Source organism: Triticum urartu, chromosome 4, assembly GCF_003073215.2.
Source record: "Triticum urartu cultivar G1812 chromosome 4, Tu2.1, whole genome shotgun sequence".
Taxonomy (NCBI): Eukaryota; Viridiplantae; Streptophyta; class Magnoliopsida; order Poales; family Poaceae; genus Triticum; species Triticum urartu.
In genome coordinates this window covers 151624311-151639325 of record NC_053025.1, presented here as the reverse complement: position 1 = coordinate 151639325, position 15015 = coordinate 151624311, and positions in this window count along the sequence as shown.

The following is a 15015-nucleotide window of genomic DNA, read 5'->3' as shown; positions in this document are numbered from 1 at the left end:
AAAAGTTTCATCTTGATAAGCTCAAACCCAAGTCGGAGAAGTGCGTCTTCATAGGTTACCCAAAAGTAACTGTTGGGTACACCTTCTATCACAGATCCGAAGGCAAGATATTTGTTGCTGAGAATGGATCCTTTCTAGAGAAGGAGTTTCTCTCGAAAGAAGTGAGTGGGAGGAATAGAACTTGATGAGGTAACTGTACCTGCTCCCTTATTGGAAAGTAGTTCATCACAGAAACCAGTTCCAGTGACGTCTATACCAATTAGTGAGGAAGTTAATGATAATGATCATGAAACTTCAGATCAAGTTGTTACTGAACCTCGTAGGTCAACCAGAGTAAGATCCGCACCAGAGTGGTACGGTAATCCTGTTCTAGAGGTTATGTTACTAGACCATGACGAACCTACGAACTATGAAGAAGCGATGGTGAGCCCAGATTCCGCAAAATGGCTTGAGGCCATGAAATCTGAGATGGGATCCATGTATGAGAACAAAGTGTGGACATTGGTTGAGTTGCTAGATGATCGACAAGCCATCGAAAATAAATGGATCTTCAAGAGGAAGACAGACGCTGATAGTAGTGTTACTATCTACAAAGCTAGACTTGTCGAAAAAGGTTTTGACAAAGTTCAAGGTGTTGACTACGATGACATTTTCTCACTCATAGCGATGCTTAAGTCTGTTCGAATCATGTTAGCAAATTGCCACATTTTATGAAATCTGGCAAATGGATGTCAAAACTACATTCCTTAATGGATTTCTTAAGAAGAGTTGTATATGATGCAACCAGAAGGTTTTGTCGATCCTAAAGGTGCTAACAAAATGTGCAAGCTCCAACGATCCATCTATGGACTGGTGCAAGCATCTTAGAATTGGAATATACGCTTTGATGAGTTGATCAAAGCATATAGTTTTATACAGACTTGTGGTGAAGCCTGTATTTACAAGAAAGTGAGTGGGAGCACTACAACATTTCTGATAAATATATGTGAATGACATATTGTTGATTGGGAATAATGTAGAATTTTCTGGAAAGCATAAAGGAGTATTTGAAAGGAGTTTTTTTTTCAAATAAAGACCTCGGTGAAGCTACTTACATATTGAGCATCAAGATCTATAGAGATAGATCAAGACGCTTGATAAGTTTTTTCAATGAGTACATACCTTGACAAGATTTTGAAGTAGTTCAAAATGGAACAGTCAAAGAAAAAGTTCTTACCTGTGTTACTAGGTGTGAAATTGAGTAAGACTCAAAGCCCGACCACAGCAGAAGATAGAAAGAGAATGAAAGTCATTCCCTATGCCTCAGCCATAGTTTCTATAAAGTATGCCATGTTGTGTACCAGATCTATTGTATACCCTAAACTGTGTTTAGCAAGGGAGTACAATAGTGATCTTGTAACATCCCAAAATTCTAAATTTTGGAATGTTATAATAAATAGATAGATTTGATTGATTGTTTGATTGATTGTCTGAAAGTGAGTGAATTCGAATTTTTTGAAAGTTAAATGAGAGGGAATAAAAGGACTTTCCCAAACTTTCATATTTGCTTTCTGATCTCCATGAATTCAAATTCTTTTCAAATACAAAACCCTTGAGCGAAGATGATATGACTTCTTCCATTTAAAATTAAATGAAAGGGTATTTGAAAATAATTGAATTTCATTGGAAATATTTCAATTCATAAACTTCATGCAGCTCAATGATTTTCATGAGAGAAGATAAAATGACTTCTTCAAATTATATGAAATATGAGTTGGGAGTTCAAAGAATTAAATTCAAAGTTCTTTTAAATTTATTTTCAATTTGGAGTTATTTGAGTTTTATTCAAATTATTTTTCTCCAAAAATAAAATATATGGAAAATAGGGTAACATGATTCCCTACATTAGAAAATTGGAGAGAAATAAATTTGAAATCATTTTGGTATTTTTTAAAATGATTTTTGTTGGATTTTAATAGACCACCAGCACTCTTTGAATTATTTGAATTTGTGTGAATTTTATTTAATGCTAGAAAAATGTTCATGTTGTTGGAAATCTTTTTCTGAAAATTTTGATATATTATATGCCTATATAATATTTTTATTTTTTTATTATTTTATTTGTGTGGAATTTTTTTTTTAAAAATTCCGCCGACTAGGCCGGCCCAGCCAACCAGGCCAAGCCCAGCCCAGCCGAGCCTTCCCCGACCTCGCGCTAGAGGCCGGATCTTGCACGACTGCGCCGCTGCCTCGACGTGCGTGCTTCGCCTGGACTCCCCGCCGCCTCTCCTTGCCCCTCCTCCACGCCACCTCCTCGCCCTCCTCATAAAGCCGCCGCCCCGGGCCCCGCCTCTCTCTCTGCCGCGCCGCGCCGCCCCTCTCGCAGATCGCTGCCGCCTGCCGCCGCACTCGCGCCGCCGAGCCGCTTGCTGCCGCCGCCCGCGCGCTGCTGCCTTGCGCGGCCCAGCGCCGGCGCCGCCGCCCAGCGCCCGCCCCGCGCAGCCACCGCCCGCTCCTCGCCGGAGCCGCTTCGCGTCGCTGCTGCCGTCGCCGGAGTTCGTCTCACCGCCGCCAGTTTTCTTGCGAAGACTGTCAAACTGCCGAGAACCGTGGTAAAAACCGCCACCGACCGGTCCGATACAAATCGGTTTTTTATATAAACCATTTTTTTATTTAACGGGCGTTCTCTGTTTAGATCTCTTTAGCGAACGGTTTTCGTTCATTAGGGTTCAGTAGTGAACGTTCACTGTTTAGTATTTTCCTTTTTCTGTTTTAATTTCGGCCAGGGACCTATTCGTGATAATTTTCTTCACAGATTAGTCCCTGTACTTCAATCTATCATTACTTTTGACCCGTTTATCCAAATCCAATGAAACCAACGCTCACGTCTTCGTTACGATCTCCTCTATCCAGTAAAACAACTGAAACATGTTTTTGAAAAGTTTAAAATTTGAATTAGACCAGATTTGAATTCAAACTTCGTTTGATCATAACTTGAGTTTCGTAGCTCCGTTTGAGTTGATTCTTTTTGCAAATCGAAGCTCTTGACCTAAACATTCTAATAAGGCCAAATTCACATAATTTTGGTACTGCTAGAAATTGTTTTATGTTGCAAGAGTTATTTGCTTGGTTTTGATGTTTCCGAATCGTCTTCTTCGTTCTTTATGATCTTTTGAGTGATTGCTTATGTGTGGTTACTATTGTTTGCTTACGATAGATTGACCGGAGTGTGACAAGTAGATCTATCAAGAGTTTTGGGTGCGAATCATCTTCATCAACATTGCAGGCAAGTTCACACTTTGATCATATCCCTTTCATACCCAGTTTTTATGCATTAGTTTCACCCTCAAACATTGCAAGAGTAGGATTGATAACAAGTGGGTATTGGGAAGTAGTTGATGAGGTAGGAACCTATTGCCCTGCATTCAAACCTTGGGAGTTACTATTACGTTATGCTTATACTGCTATGCTATGCTCGTAGACGTGGATTGGGTTTTGAGAGTATCCATGACAGATGTGAGATTGTTAATTAATGGTTTACTTAAGGTAGCAACTTAAACACACATATGGGTGGATTGAGGCACCTGGTTATTCCAGGATTGCCTATCTAGGCACCTGGGTAGATCAGGATTGCCTGTTTTTTTATGGACCGCCACCCAGGCTCAAAGGGATCATGAGATTTTTCATGCTAGAAACTTCCGTGTGCAGCCACAAGCTATTATGGGCTCTAGCATAGTTGATTAAGTCGTGCGAACTCTTACAGTGGTAGAGTAGCAGATGTAGGGGATGTAGGTGGTACGGTCTACCGATCGTAAGGTGCTAGCGCTTCTGAAAGACTATGTCTCGGTCATCCGTTACTCAAACACCATGTAGTGCGAGAAACTAAACGGAGGCGATCGAGTCTTGTGGGGAAAAGTGCGCAAACCTCTGCAGAGTGTATAAACTAATCATGATTAGCCGTGTCCCCGGTTATGGACATCTTGAGTATCTAGTACCTGGATTATCATGTGAATCTCATCACATTATTTTAAATTAAGTTGTTGGGTTTAATGATGTTATTTAATTGGGATTGAGAATGCTGTCAACCATTCTCAATGTTCAACAACCACCATGATAGTTAAATAAAATTTATTCCTTTGTAGTAGAGAAAAATTGGCTTTTCGCAAAAACTATAACCATAGAGCTTTTCCACCAGCCAAATATGCATGTAGTGATAGCCATTGTTCATCATTTCTCTCTATGGTGTGAATTTGCCAGTACATTCAATGTACTGACCCTTTGTGGCTGCAACGTCTCATGTTGCAGGATTTCTTACGACGAGTAAGTGATACGTTAGGGTTATGATTTCTACACTCAACTTTGCCGTTGGTGTTGATGGGAATCCACAACCTTGTTACTTCCGCTATTTGGATCGAGGTAATAGTATTTACGTTATTTTATACATGTGATTTACCTCTGTTATAAATCCTCGAGTACTGTGTGTGTCAGCATACCGATCCAGGGATGACACTTAAGCACAGAGACTTGATCCATTCGGGTCAGGTCGCTACAGATCTAGGAGTAGATCACTAGACAACGGTCAAAATTATCCTTAATGGAATGAGGATATGTTTCTCGATTATGGAGGTGACAAAAGGTTCGTTGTAAAGGGTTACATCGATGCAAATTTTGACACTGATCCAGATGACTCTAAGTCTCAGTCTGGATACATTTTGAAAGTGGGAGCAATTAGCTAGAGTAGCTCCGTGCACAGCATTGTTGACATAGAAATTTGCAAAATACATACGGATCTGAATGTGGCAGACCCATTGACTAAAATTCTCTCACAAGCAAAACATGATCACACCTTAGTACTCTTTGGGTGTTAATCACATAGCGATGTGAACTAGATTACCGAATCTAGTAAACCCTTTGGGTGTTGGTCACATGGCGATGTGAACTATGGGTGTTAATCACATGATGATGTGAACTATCGATGTTAATCACATGGTGATGTGATCTAGATTATTGACTAGTGCAAGTGGGAGACGGAAGGAAATATGCCCTAGAGGCAATAATAAAGTTATTATTTATTTCCTTATTTCATGATAAATGTTTATTATTCATGCTAGAATTGTATTAACCGGAAACATAATACATGTGTGAATACATAGACAAACATAGTGTCACTAGTATGCCTCTACTTGACTAGCTCATTGATCAAAGATGGTTAAGTTTCCTAACCATAGACACGAGTTGTTATTTGATCAATGGGATCACATCATTAGGAGAATGATGTGATTGACTTGACCCATTTCGTTAGCTTAGCACTTGATTGTTTGTTTACTGCTATTGCTTTCTTCATGACTTATACATGTTCTTATGACTATGAGATTATGCAACTCCCGAATACCGAAGGAACACTTTGTGTGCTACCAAACGTCACAACGTAACTGGGTGATTATAAAGGTGCTCTATAGGTGTCTCCGATGGTACTTGTTGAGTTGGCATAGATCAAGATTAGGATTTGTCACTCCGATTGTCGGAGAGGTATCTCTGGGCCCTCTCGGTAATACACATCACTATAAGCCTTGCAAGCATGATAACTAATGAGTTAGTTACGGGGTGATGTATTACGGAATGAGTAAAGAGACTTGCCGGTAACGAGATTGAACTAGGTATTGGATACCAACGATCGAATCTCGGGCAAGTAACATACCGATGACAAAGAGAACAACATATAGTGTTGTGCGGTTTGACCAATAAAGATCTTCGTAGAATATGTAGGAACCAATATGAGCATCCAGGTTCTGCTATTGGTTATTGACCGGAGACATGTCTCGGTCATGTCTACGTAGTTCTCGAACCCGTAGGGTCCGCACACTTAAAGTTCGATGACGGTTATATTATGAGTTTATGTGTTTTGATGTACCGAAGGAAGTTCGGAGTCCCGGATGTGATCACGGACATGACAAGGAGTCTCAAAATGGTAGAGACATAAAGATTTATATATTGGAAGCCTATATTTGGATATCGGAAGTGTTTCGGGTGAAATCGGGATTTTAACGGAGTACCGGGGGTTACCGGAACCCCCCTGGGGGTTTAATGGGCCAAGATGGGCCTTAGTGGAGAAGAGGAGGGGCGGCCAGGGCTGGCCACGCGCCCCTCTCCCTCTAGTCCGAATTGGACAAGGAGGGGGGGGGGTGCCCCCCTTTCCTTCCTCTCCCCCTCCTCCTTCCTCCTCCTACTCCAACTAGGAAAGGAGGGAGTCCTACTCCCGGTGGGAGTAGGACTCCTCCCTGGCGTGCCTCCTACTGGACGGCCACCTCTCTCCCCTTGCTCCTTTATATACGGGGGCATGGGGGGACCTCTAGACACACAAGTTGATCGCAAAGATCTCTCCCAGCCGTGTGCGGTGCCCCCTCCACCATAATCCACCTCGGTAATACTGTAGCGGTGTTTAGGCGAATCCCTACTGCGGTAGCTTCATCAACATCGTCACCACGCTGTCGTGCTGAGAAACTCTTCCCGAGCTCTATTGGATCGTGAGTTCACGGGACGTCACCGAGCTGAACGTGTGCTGAACGCGGAGGTGCCGTACATTCGGTACTGAGGATTAGTCGATTGTGAAGACGTACGACTACATCAACCGCTTTGTCATAACGCTTTCGCTTAACGGTCTAAGAGGGTACGTGGACGACACTCTCCCCTCTCGTTGCTATGCATCACCATGATCCTGCGTGTGCGTAGGACTTTTTTTGAAATTACTACGTTCCCCAATAGCACCATGCATGCTATTAATATATTCAAGAAATATTCTGTAAGTATATAATGATAAAATATAATCAATTTTAATTCCTAATATTGTAACCGAAATACTGAAGTTTCATACTGCCAAATCTCATAGAAATAACCGCATCCAATTCTCACAGCAACACGCGGGATATCATCTCTAGTATATACACAAACCTCTTACCATAATTAAGCTCCATTGCATTGATCGATCAAAACTTACACATAGAAGCTATATCTATGAACTTCAACACTTGTGTATAGTTTCCGGGATTTGCTCAACCAAATATAATACTATAGCCAGCTAGCTTGTGTTGTGAGCCGAGGAAGACATATGTCCAAAGCATGCACCCTCATGCCAGTCACCGTCGGCTAGTACATAGGTGCCCCCTCTTGTCAAAGAAGAAAAAGTGTCTTGTCAAATTCTAAACCCATCATTTCTTAGAGAACCACATATCTATTCTTCTTTATTTGTAGTCGTTTTTGTCTTGTGTCTTACCAGGTATCATATCAGTTTCTATTATGTTTCAGACAAAGCCCAAGTACCAGATGGCCTTTTGTTTTGTGGTTGCAAAGGGTTGAGTGTTCCTCTAAAATAATTTACTCACCCAAAATCAAAATCAGCTTGCATCAATTTGGGTACTTGTCCCTAGCCGACCCATAATATTCAGGCGCTTAGAGTGCCAAACAAACTCTGCAACCGTCTCCGGCTCTTCCTGACAGTGCGACGCTGTCGAGTTTTGTCTTTCAAATAAGACCTTGAATTTATATTATAAACTTCCAATGATGCAAAAATCCTAGAGAACCAGGAAATAAATCTCAAGCACGAGCCAGTCACTGCCAATGCTCCACTACTCGAGCTAGCTGTCGTGGGAACGAGTCTGACAGTAGAAGTAGGGGGTACGTAGGATAGGGTAGTGTCCTAGCTACGGCGAGGTTGTATGCACAAATTTACGAGTTCAGGCCCCTCTCAGAGGAGGTAACAGCCCTACGTCTCGGTGCCGCGGAGGCTTGTCGATTGGAGTGTTGAATAGTTACAGGGGGTGCGGACCCTTGTGCCAGAGGGGAGGGGTGGCTTATATAGAGTGCGCCGACCCCTCACAACCTCTGCTGCATAGGGGGTTCGATGAGAGTTAAGTCCTGAACGTTACTGGTAACGCCCGTATTAAATGGTCTTTATGACGACAGTGTGAATGCCTGACCGTTGCCATCCTGGGGTGACTTTAGATATTCTGTACTCCGAGTAGGTTTTTGTACGGTCGAGTGAGTAGCCATGGTCGAGTGGAATTGTGATATCCGAGTGGAATCTTCCGTCGTGTGGATTGCACTTCGTGAGGATTTCAGCCGGTATCTTCTGTTGAACCTTGTAGGCCTTGGACTCTTATGTAGTGTCCTTGTGTAGGGCGTCTAGGTCAGGCCTAAGACCCTACCCTAGGTACATGTCATCTTCATTAGCCCCCGAATGGATTGAGGACCGAGTGAAGAAGGGTTGAAGTTGATTCTGACCTAGTTCAATGCCTTAGAGACATTTCCTTAGGGGCCTGAAACCATGCTGGTTTTCAACCCTTCATCAATCTCCTTGATCGATTCTGGCTTTTGGAATTTTTGAGTGAATTATGCTGTATGTCTTTGAGCAGATTGTATTTGGATATCCCCGGAGTGATCGGCTGCCTTGCGGCGCCCGGATCTCATGAGATTCGAAATTTGGAGAAGCGCGCGGGACGGGATGCGGCACGATAAGTGGGGTAGGTGGATAGGGACTCCTGATCCTCGCGCCACCTTTTCGCCACGTATTGGGCCGGTGCTGGTTGCGGGATGCGCTAGGATTGCATGGGCCCATGAGTCAGTCACTCGGATGTGTGACCATAAAAGGCACTGCTGCCGATGCGGGGTACTGTGCTTCTCCATTCGCCCCTCTGAAAGCACAAGTGCTCCCTGGGTGATTTTGGTAATTAATGTCAACATATCTTTTGTTGGACTAATACTTCTATCGAGTATATTTCAGATAAGTTCAACAGTGGAGTGGCTTGGACAAGAGGATGTGGAACCCCTTCAAAATGCTAAGGATAAAAGATTGGCAAAAGCTCAAGACTCTACATTTTCATTTTAGTGATCCAAGATCACATTGAGTCCATAGGAAAAGCCAATACTATTAAAAGGGGATGAGGTGTTGCTTAATGGCTTGCTTGCTCAAAGTGCTTAGTGATATGCTCCAAATCCCTCAACCACTTTTTCATTTCCACATATGTCCTAAACCTAAAGTCAAACTCGGCCCCACCGATTTGATCTATCCGGCGCCACCGAGTTCACTTGACATAGCCACTCCCAGAAACCCTAATCATTTCGGTCTCACCGATGGGATCTCGATCTCACAAAGATGGGCTTGCAAACTCTTTGTTGCCTGTTGCAATCATTTCGATCTCACCGAGATATGCAATCGGTCCCACCGGGTTTGCTTGACCAACTCTCTGTCTTGCTTATTACCAAAATCGGTCCCACCGAGTTTGTGTAATCGGTCAAACCGAGTTGAGGTTTTACCCTAATCCTACCACATCGGTCCCACCGAGTTGATCATATCGGTCCCACAAAAAATCCTAACATTCATATTTTGAACCAAATCGGTCTAACCAAGTTTCTCGATTCGGTCCCACCGAGTTTGGTGAATTGTGTGTAACAACTAGATTTTGTGTGGAGGCTATATATACCCCTCCACCCTTCCTTCATTCGTGAGGAGAGACATCAGAACATGCCTACACTTTCAACATACATTTTCTGAGAGAGAACCACCTACTCATGTGTTGTGACCAAGACATTCCAATCCAACCACAAGAATCTTGATCTCTAGCCTTCCCCAAGTTGCTTTCCACTCAAATCATTTTTTCACCAAATCCGAATATGTGAGAGAGAGTTGAGTGTTGCGGAGACTATCATTTGAAGCACAAGAGCAAGGAGTTCATCATCAACACACCATCTATTAACTTTTGGAGAGTCATGTCTCCTAGATTGGTTAGGTGTCACTTGGGAGCCTCCATCAAGATTGTGGAGTTGAACCAAGGAGTTTGTAAGGGCAAGGAGATCGCCTACTTTGTGAAGATCTACCCAAGTGAGGCAAGTCCTTCGTGGGCGATGGCCATGATGGGATAGACAAGGTTGCTTCTTCGTGGACCCTTCGTGGGTGGAGCCCTCCATGGAATCGCGCAACCGTTACCCTCCGTGGGTTGAAGTCTCCATCAACATGGATGTACGATAGCACCACCTATCGGAACCACGCCAAAAATCTCCGTGTCTCCAATTGTGTTTGCACACTCCAATCCCACCCCTTTACTTTCTTGCAACTTGCATGCTTTACTTTCCGCTGCTCATATACTCTTTCCATGCTTGCTTGAAACGTATTGTGAATGTTTAAACTAGTGCTAAAACTCCACCTTAACTTAAAGAAATTAAAAACTGCTACTTTTCCTTGTTAAGGGTCTAATCACCCCCTCTCTAGACACCTCTTCTTGATCCTACAATTGGTATCAGAGCCCTGGTGTCCATTGCTTTGGTTTAATCACCATTGGAGGAAGATGGATGAGTCTATGTTGGGGAGTCTTAGATGTAGAGTACCTATACTTGATGGAGAGTTCTTTCATGAGTGGAAAATTGAGATGCTTGAGATTTTCAATGAATATCACTTGAACAAGTACATTACTAGCACTTTGCACCCGTTGTTGACCCCTTGCATCCTACCCTTGACGAGTCTATTGACATGATTCACAACCTTAGAACTATCAATCTTATTACTAGAGGTTTGCCTACAAATTTGTTTAGTTGCTTGCCTACTCTTGATTGTGCCTACACTCTATGGAGATTTCTTGAGGAACGATTTCCAAACTATTCCTTGCAAAACTTAGATGAGATTCTTCACAAGTCTATTGCTTTGAGTAAGATGAATTCCAATGATCCTAAGTTTGGTGATTGTTTATTTGAGCTTACTAACCTCATGCGTGCCAAAGGAGATGTTGGAATCATTAGCAATATCGTCTCCGAAGCCATTAGACTTCATAAAGATGACATTGTAATGGTCATTTATCTAATGAATCAATCTCTCTAGGAATTGATCAATCACAAGACAATGTTGAACATGGATACTATGATGAGGATGATGATAGTGACTTTGATCTTGATGAGTCTATGAGACACTTTGGTCTTATGGCTAACATTCGTGGCTACATGGCTGGAGGAAAGGAATGGGTTCTTGATAGTGGATGTACCGATCACATGACCGGAGACAAGGATATGTTTCATGAGCTTGCTGAAAATGACGGCCCTCGAAAGTATGTCACCTTTGGTGATAACTCAAAGGGTAAGGTGGTTGGCCTAGGTAAGGTGGCCATCTCACATGATAGCTCCATACAAAATGTTATGCTCGTTGAATCCCTTGGCTATAATTTACTTTCCGTATCTATACTTGCTGACTTTGGTTTCAATGTCCTATTTACCGAAGTAGATTGCCAAGTGTTTCGTAGAGATAATCATAATATGGTCTTTACCGGTATACGTAGAGGTGATCTATACATTGTTGATTTCACTAAAAAGGCTCAACCTAGAACTTGCTTAATTTCTAAATCTTCTAAAGGTTGGTTATGGCATAGAAGGTTAGGTGATACGTCTCCAACGTATCTATAATTTATGATTGTTCCATGATATTATATTACCTGTTTTGGATGTTTAATGGGATTTAATTTACCATTTTATATTATTTTTGGGACTAACCTACTAACCAAAGGCCCAATGCAAATTGCTATTTTTTTTTGCCTATTTCAGTGTTTCACAGAAAAGGAATATCAAACGGAATGAAACCTTCGGGAGAGTTATTTTTGGAACAAACACGATCCAGGAGACTTGGAGTGGACGTCAAGAAGGAAGCGAGGAGGCCACGAGGCAGGTAGGCGCGCCCAGGGGGGTAGGCGCGACCCCACCCTCGTGGGCCCCTCGCAGCTCCACTGACGTACTTCTTCCTCCTATATATACCCACATACCCTGAAAACATCCAGGAGCACCACGAAACACTATTTCCACTGCCACAACCTTCTGTACCCGTGAGATCCCATCTTGGGGCCTTTTCTGGTGCTCTGCCGGAGGGGGAATCGATCACGGAGGGCTTCTACATCAACACCATAGCCTCTCCAATGATGTGTGAGTAGTTTACCACAGACCTTCGGGTCCATAGTTATTAGCTAGATGGCTTCTTCTCTCTCTTTGGATCTCAATACAAAGTTCTCCTCGATTCTCTTGGAGATCTATTCGATGTAATTCTTTTTGCGGTGTGTTTGTCGAGATCTGATGAATTGTGGGTTTATGATCAAGATTATCTCTGAACAATATTTGATTCTTCTCTGAAATCTTTTATGCATGATTTAAATATCTTTGCAAGTCCCTTCGAATTATCAGTTTGGTTCGGCCTACTAGATTGATTGTTCTTGCAATGGGAGAAGTGCTTAGCTTTGGGTTCAATCTTGCGGTGTCCTTTCCCAGTGACAGCAGGGGCAACAAGGCACGTATTGTATTGTTTCCATCAAGGATAAAAAGATGGGGTTTATATCATATTGCTTGAGTTTATCCCTCGACATCATGTCATCTTGCCTAATGCGTTACTCTGTTCTTATGAACTTAATACTCTAGATGCATGCTGGATAGCGGTCGATGTGTGGAGTAATAGTAGTAGATGCAGAATCATTTCGGTTTACTTGTCACGGACGTGATGCCTATATACATGATCATGCCTAAATATTCTCATAAGTATTCGCTTTTTTATCAATTGCTTGACAGTAATTTGTTCACCCACCGTAGAATTTGCTATCTTGAGAGAAGCCACTAGTGAAACCTATGGCCCCCGGGTCTATCTTCCATCATATTATTTCCATATCAATTTGCTATCTCTATTACCTTTTATTTTTTGCAATCTTTATTTTCCAATCTATATCATAAAAATACCCAAAATATTTATCTTATTATCTTTATCAGATCTCACTTTCGTAAGTGACCGTGAAGGGATTGACAACCCCTTTATCGCGTTGGTTGCGAGGTTCTTGTTTGTTTGTGCAGGTACTAGTTGACTTGTGTGTTACCTCCTACTGGATTGATACCTTTGTTCTCAAAAATTGAGGGAAATACTTACGCTACTGTGCTGCATCACCCTTCCCTCTTCAAGGGAAAACCAACCATGCTCAACAGGTAGGAAGAAGGATTTCTAGCGCCGTTGCCGGGGAGGTTGCATCAAGTCAAGACATACCAAGTACCCATCACAAACTCTTATCCCTCGCTGTCAGGACCCCGATTCCAAGTCACATCGATCTAGCCGGTAACACCTCATATCACTTTGCGGCCTCACGCACGGTATCCCACGGGTGTCGCCTTACCATGGCCCGGGACCGTTTGCGCCTTTTGGCTCACGTATATGATAGTGTCGCTAGCATCCATATGACAGAGAACCCGGGCCGACATGGCTAGTCGTGAACCCAAAGCGGCACAGACCTATGGAGACAGGCATACATGAATCACATCGAGCATGTCGGTCATCAACGAGTGATTCCGGGCTGTAGCACTGGGCTAACAGGACTCCGGGGACCCCGGGCTGTAGCAGGCTAGGCAGGACTCCGGAAGTCACCGTGTGACATTTCCCCGAAGGGACAGACATAGGGACGAAGTGAAACACATGCCGGCCAGTCAAGTGTCCTGAACAGTAAGTGGCTGGGGCTAGCAGGACCGGTGAACGGGCTGTAAGCGGACTACTATGGCTCGAGAACACTAGACTACATTTCCCCATAAGAAAGGCTGCCAAGGATAAACAACTAGATTGTCGGATCCCACTCATACCAAGCATTTCAATCATACACACAATATGCCCGATATGAGTACATACAACATGGCATCACAACAAAACTCTACAACTCAAGTACTTTATTTAAAGGCTCCAGAGAGCCATACATAACATGTCCATACAGATAGGGGTCACATGACGACACTCAAGTCATACAATCATACAAGCACATGCGGAAGCAACTAGTCTGAGTACAGACTCTAAAAAAGAAAGAAGGCTTCTCGAAGCCGGTCTATCTACATAGGGCCCTCCATGGCCAGGATCACCACCTGGGTGGCTAGTCACTCGTCGATGTCAAGGTCTACATAGAACCCATCGGAGGGGGCGGTGTTGTTGTCTAAAAACAGTAATTAAGCAAACATGAGTACAAAGGTACTCAGCAAGTCTTACAACAGAACCTACTATACATGCTTATTCTCAAGAAGGTGGTGGGGTTGATGCAGCAAGCCAGCTTTGACTCTTGGCTAAGCTATCCTACGGAACTTCTCTAGTAAAAATAGTTTTCGCACACGAGTCCACTACTCACCAACACAATACTCCACCGGGGATCCTCTCTCGTCATCCTACGAGAGGGCCATCCTCGGTACTCACACTTATCTTGAGTCTTTTAGTAGTATCCATTAATTTGTCTATGAACTGTATAGGCAACCAAGTAGTCCTTTACTACGGACGCGGCTATTCGAATAGTTTTATACCCTACAGGGGTGTACTTCATCATACACGCTTTCACCACTTACCGCCGTTTACACGACATGTACTCGGCAACCTTCAAGTGGAAGCCCAGCGAGGGTGTCGGCCACGGCCTACCTAAACACTTAAGTCTCTAGTCCAGGTTTATCGCCTATCCAGGTTCCATCCGCAGGGAGTCCGGCTGAGGTTTCCACATACGGCCCCGAACGATGTGAACAGGGTTCCCGAGACACCAAACGGGTGACTCGGTACACCGTGCCACAGTGTATCTACCGCAACATAGCCCACCCCTAGGGTCAGCGCTACGCACGGCCGCCAACACATAACCTACAAACACTAGAAACTAATTGCAACTCCTGGACAGAGTACTAGGGTGATTAAGAAGCCGAGAGGGTCCATTCGGTGCCAATGCATGGTAGTAACTGCATCTTAAAATCACACATACAGATCTCAGTTCTTAGGGACGGCCTCAATGAAACAACCCACCATGTACTCCTACATGGCCTCTCATCGATACCTTTACCAAAACATGTTCAACACATCCCTCACATTACTGGCATAAGCATTTCACTCTAGCCCATCACCCAGATGAAGCAGACCTGATACAACTCTAAGCATAGCAGGCATAGCAAGGTAGGAATCACAAAACATGGCTCAATCAACTCCTACACATGCTAGTGGGTTTCATCTAGTTACTGTGGCCAATGACAGGT